Consider the following 5,596-nt stretch of genomic DNA (forward strand, 5'->3'; position numbering starts at 1 on the left):
CCAGCCACTTGTCTCATCACCAGCATACATTCCTGGCCCCCGGAAAGCTAGGAAATTATCTATCAATGTGGTAGGATTTGGGCAGTTTCTAAGCAAACTTGTCTCCCCAGCCTTAAACCTTTCTCCACCCACTGTCCTGAAGATTCCTGAAGGCCTGTTCTCAAAAAATGCAAGGGGTTCAATCCCTGTTAAAATATAAATACCTCTAGGAGGAATCATACTTTATGTTACCATCAGTTTTTGTGTACTTGAAAGACAAAACTGATACTGCTGTACTGGATCTAAAATGAAAACTCGGCACCACTGAAAACCTACCAGCCTCACGAATTTGTCTAAAGTTGGCCCGAGGATGGATCCAGACCAAACACTTGCACGACAGCCAGCTCCCTATTGTGAATACCTCCCAAGTCTCTAAGCACACCTGGGGTTGGTCTCTCCATCTTTGGCCCTTTGAGGAGAGTGAGCCTTTCTAGGCAGGCCCCAGCCTTCTGGGGAAGAATCGCCAGCATTCGCAGGCGAGTCCCACAAAGTCCTTGTGTCCCATCCATGAGAAAGGAGCAGGACAGGGGGCGGTTCCTTGGGAGAAGGAAAGCGGGAGTCTTCCTCCTCACTATCCCAGGTCTCTGGCTCGGACGAATGGCATCGTCCTTGTCCTTTGGCCTTGACTGAGTAGACACTCTAATTTATCTGGCAGTCGCTAGTCTTTTCATTTGGGGATCTGATGAATTTTGCAGTCTGCGGTTGACTCAGCATGTCCCCAAGTGAAAGAATCTGTATATTCTGTCAATCTCCATCGCTCTGGGGAATGTTTTAAATGGTATTTGGTGATTAAAAGCAAGATACAATCACCCTATGATAAAGAAGCTAATGATCAAGGGCCCTCTAATAGCTTTTATGTTACTGCTAAGTCACAACACTCACTCGACTTTTTATTCACACAAATGAAGTACAAATCAAATAAAAGCAAACTGTCTGTCAATAGGTTGGTTTAAATACCAGATTTCTTTTTTTCTTCCCCTTTAAATAAAGAGCAAACAAGGACAGAAAAGAAACAAGATGGTACCTTTTATGTTTGTTTTAATAGTTTTGTTTTTCTTTTCCTGCCTTCCTCCTGCAGTGGGCTTGAAAGGCCACAAGATAAGTGTTTTTCATTCATATCCCTGAGCTGTATGTATTTGGAGATGACAAAAAAAAAAAAAAAAAAAAAAAGCACTTTTTTGTTTTCCTTTTCCATTTGGAGGCCTCCTGTCAAGGTGCCCAGAATCATGCTTCTGGAGCAGATGGAGAAGGCGCATGAAGCCGTGCTAGGGAACCGCGTTTCCAGAAACGGCTTCTGTGTCACCAACCAGAACGGCCCTGGTAGCCTACCGCGCCTCTGTGTCCTGCACCCACATCCAACAGGACACTTCATGCCTGGCCATTCTTAATATTTATTAATTTGGCACCTGCTTCTAGAGACCCCATTTTTTCACCTTGAGGCCAACAAGGCTTTCTCACCATCAGGCTTTGGCCTGATGATGGTGTCAGAAAGAATCTAGAGATAGGAGCCACATCTGCAGCCAAGATGAACGGAGTCATTCCAAGAAAGAAGACATAACAGGTAGCCCTGAAAGACAGCCGTTCAAGAGGGAGCCCTTGTCTGGTGTCTGCAGACCCCTTGAACCAGGATGTGAGAATTTGGGGGGAACAAGCAGTCTCTCCCTGGTATCACTGGAGAGGTGAAGAAACCGACACAGAGAGAAGTCAGAGATTTTGCTTATGATGCTCAGTTAGTAACAGATGATGCCGAGTCTTCGGAGAGCCAAGCCCAAGGATACAATGTCACCTATGTAGACTCTCAGGAGCAGAACGACTTTATCATCACTGCAGTCATCAGCCATTTCCCACCCTTCCCCATGTGCCATATCCTCGCCTCGTTCGGCTTCTCAATTTTCACTGCAGTCAGCCAATACTCTCCTTCCCTAAGTCAATGTTTTAAAGCTGATTGATCACGGCCTGATATCCCCACAGAAGACCCTTGCCAGAGAAAGTAACCCCAGATTCTTTACAGCTCACCTGACATGAGAAGCATGTTCTGGAGGACTTGGCAGATGGCTTGCAGCCCAATCCATCCTTACTTGTTTTGGCCTCCTCATATAGAAAATAACCTCTTCCAAGGGGACATTGGATAAGAAATTTCAGAACAAAATTCTCTATTACAGTTATTAAAGGGATATTGTTGAGAACATTGTCCATTTTATTTTTCACTTTCCTGAAATCCACACACACACACACACACACACACACACACACACACACACCCCTCTTTTAGCTCTAAGACTTGTGGTTTTTTCCTAATTAGGACACTCGTTGCTTAAGGTCAGTATAGTTAATGTAAATTTTTTATAAATCATTTATTATAAATCATTTAAATAAATCGCGGGGTTTTTTTGGCTGTCAGGAAACTCAAAACCAAATGTGCAGTTTAATGTCAGCTGAAGAGTATAAGATGCTAAATGAAGCCTGTGTATTTGCAAATTCTTCCTGTTTTGCAATTCTCTCTCTTATCACATTCTACCTTATGTCCTATTTTATTTATATTCTCAAGACTACAATATTTGTTTTCTATTTTATGATAGACTAGATATTCTTGCAAGAAATCATAAATCCCAGGGAAAGATAGAGATAAATAAAATGCATCTTCCATTTTCTTCATTAAATTTTCAATAAGCTGATTTTAAAATTTTATAAAAATATTCAATGAATACGTTATCACCTGGGCTTTTAAATTTTAGACTCAGAACATAAAATTTAATTTCGTATAAATTTTCAAATATTTAACTAGTTTTCATCTGTCATCTAAAATCAAAGGTATACGATCAGAATAGATTTTTAAATTAAGGTTGCTGACTCGTAAATTATCAATTATATTCTATTTTTCAACACAGTGACTTTTTAACTTATTTTCTTTTATCACCGAACTAATTCATAGTGTTGAGAAGCATTCAAAGGATGAAGCACTTGACCCATTAATTCTGTTTTATTCTATAAGTATATTCTAGATTTAAAATTTTAAATGCTTTATTTTGCCATGTAAAACTATCGACAGTTAATAAATTTTGATAAAAGATCCTGACTAAACACATTTTCTAAAGGCTCTCTCTGTTGGCATCTGCAGCTAAACTTAATCTCCTTTATGACCCATTGCCTTTGGGATTGGAAGGCTTTTTTTTTTTTTTTTTTTTTTTGGTTCTTGTTTTGGTTAATGTTTCCCCCAGAAATATCAACTGTTGCTGTCATTCTTACCAAAGTAGGTTATCTCATTGTTGGTTCATATAAGCCAAGCTCATTTCTTGCAAAATATCTTTTAATGATCCAAAGTCCAACCACTAGACCAGTTGTCATGAATTAAGCCTCTAATATCAGAAGTAAAAGGGACAGAAAATGAGACTATTTTAGTTTCTGTATCTTCTTCCCTCTTTCATTCTTTTATTTACAGAGAGTGAAGAGCAACTGGTGAGGTTTGGGGTTAAAAAAGGAAATTTTTTTAATGTCAGATGGTTAACATTAATTTAAAAAGAGAAATTGGACATTGAGTCCTTATATTCACCTAGAGTGTCACACACTTGTTATTCATTATTCATTGTTTTCATCCATATTCACCAAATACGTATTCAGCAACTGCTCTGCACAGACATCATCCTGTGAGTAACCAAGGTTAGGGAAAAGCCATATTGTGGAGGAAGCCAGAGAAATAGGAGCTAAAACACTTGTCCCTTGGGGAACCAACAGGCTACTTTAAGAAACACAGCACACACCAGGGCCTTCATACTGTAGGTGCTACATCGACATAGGTCATATTAAACTGTACCCACAAAAACAATTTCGGGTCTCTAATTCAGCAACATATCATCATGTCCACATGAATATAGATCAACCCGAGATTGAGACCATATGTGTTATTCAGAAAGCAAGAACATTAGACCCTGCTAATTTAAATCATCCATTTTATTTCAATAAATTTTTCCCCATGTCGTCATTCCTGATTTTTCTCTCTAAAATTGAGAAGTACTTTAAGAATGTAGGCTCTGGAGCTAGACTATCCAGATTTTTTTTTTTTTTAATTGAGGTATAAGTTACATACTATAAAATGCGAGATCTTAAGATTTTTAACATTCGGTCTGATGAGTTTTAGTAATTGTACACACCCACTTAACCACCACTTAAATAAGGTATAGACCATTTCCACCACCCCAGAAAGTCCCTGTGCACCTCACCAGGCAAGCATAATTTCTGCTACCATAGATTAATTTTGTCTGTTCTTAATGTAAATGGAATCATAGATCACATAGTTTTTTACATCTGGCTTCTTTCACTTGAATAGTCTTTTTGAAACGTTGGTTTGTTCCTTCGTGTGGCTGAGGAGCACGCCATTACATGGATAGACTACCGTTTATCTTTTCTCTTGTCAGTAGAAATTTGGGCTATTTCCAGTCTTTGGCTCTTATGACTAAGATTGCGATCATTATTTTTGTACAAGTCATTTTGTACACGTATGTTTTCATTTTTCTTGGATAAATATCTAGAATTTAGTATTTCTTGGTCATAGAAGAGATATATGCTCAACGTTTTAAGAAACTACCAAATAGTTCTTGTATGATGGTCATTTTATAAATTCTTATCAACAAATGTGTCAAAGTTCAGGTTGCCCCACATCCTCACATGTGGTATTGGCAGTCTTTTGGGCTTTAGCAACACCATTTTCATGTGTGTGAAATACTAGCTCACTATGATTTTAATTTTCAATTCCCTGATGATTAACGGCTTTTCATCTGTTTCTTGCTATTTGTACATGATGTTTTATAAAATGTCTGTTCAAGATTTTTGCCCTTTTTTTTTTTTTTTGGTTTGTTTTCTTATTGATTTGTAGGAGCTCCTTATATATTATGGATATGAGATCTTTATCATATATATATCAAATTTTTTATAATTATCAAATATACATATCAAATATTTTTTCCTCATTCTGTGGCTTGAATATCCATTTTCTTTTTTTTTTCAGTTTTCTATCTTTCACACAACAGTTATTTCATAAATTTTTTTTGTTCTACTTTTTTACACCATCGTAACAAAAAGAGAGAGGGGTGCTCGCTTCAGCAGCCCACACACTAAAATTGGAACGATACAGAGAAGATTAGCACGGCCACTGCACAAGGGTGACACACAAATTTGTGAAGCTTTCCATATTTTTCTAAAACCTATTGAATAGTTTGTTCTTCGGTTATGCTTTGAATGGTGGGTAAGGTAGAAATTGTGGGAGAAAACTCTGAATAACAAAAAGCAAGTTTTGAAAATTGTGAAGATGATTGAAAAATTGAATGTGAAACACAAGATACCAAAAAAAATTCCGTCTGTTTTTAATAATTATATTATTCTATTATTTTATAAATGTGTAATAAAGAGGTCCTTCTTGATTGGAAAAAAACGGTGAGAGAGAAGGGAAGACAGGAGGAGAGTGTATTTTATGCCTGTAAATGGTGGGGGGGATGGGACACAAAGAGTTGGAGCAAACCAAACACACATGGTCTCTATGGAAACATGGAGTTTTGATAGCAAA

General features: G+C 37.7%; 1 non-coding gene across 1 annotated transcript; it reads left to right on the forward strand.

Annotated features, from left to right (window-relative positions):
• The first annotated feature begins 5,123 nt into the window (after nt 1-5,123).
• LOC111742643 lies at nt 5,124-5,230 on the forward strand. Its single transcript, XR_002781414.1, has one exon. It is a non-coding gene; the product is annotated as a U6 spliceosomal RNA (small nuclear RNA).
• The last annotated feature ends 366 nt before the right edge of the window (nt 5,231-5,596 follow it).

The sequence above is a fragment of the Pteropus vampyrus genome, unplaced genomic scaffold (genome assembly GCF_000151845.1).
Source record: "Pteropus vampyrus isolate Shadow unplaced genomic scaffold, Pvam_2.0 Scaffold98, whole genome shotgun sequence".
NCBI classification, from domain to species: Eukaryota; Metazoa; Chordata; class Mammalia; order Chiroptera; family Pteropodidae; genus Pteropus; species Pteropus vampyrus.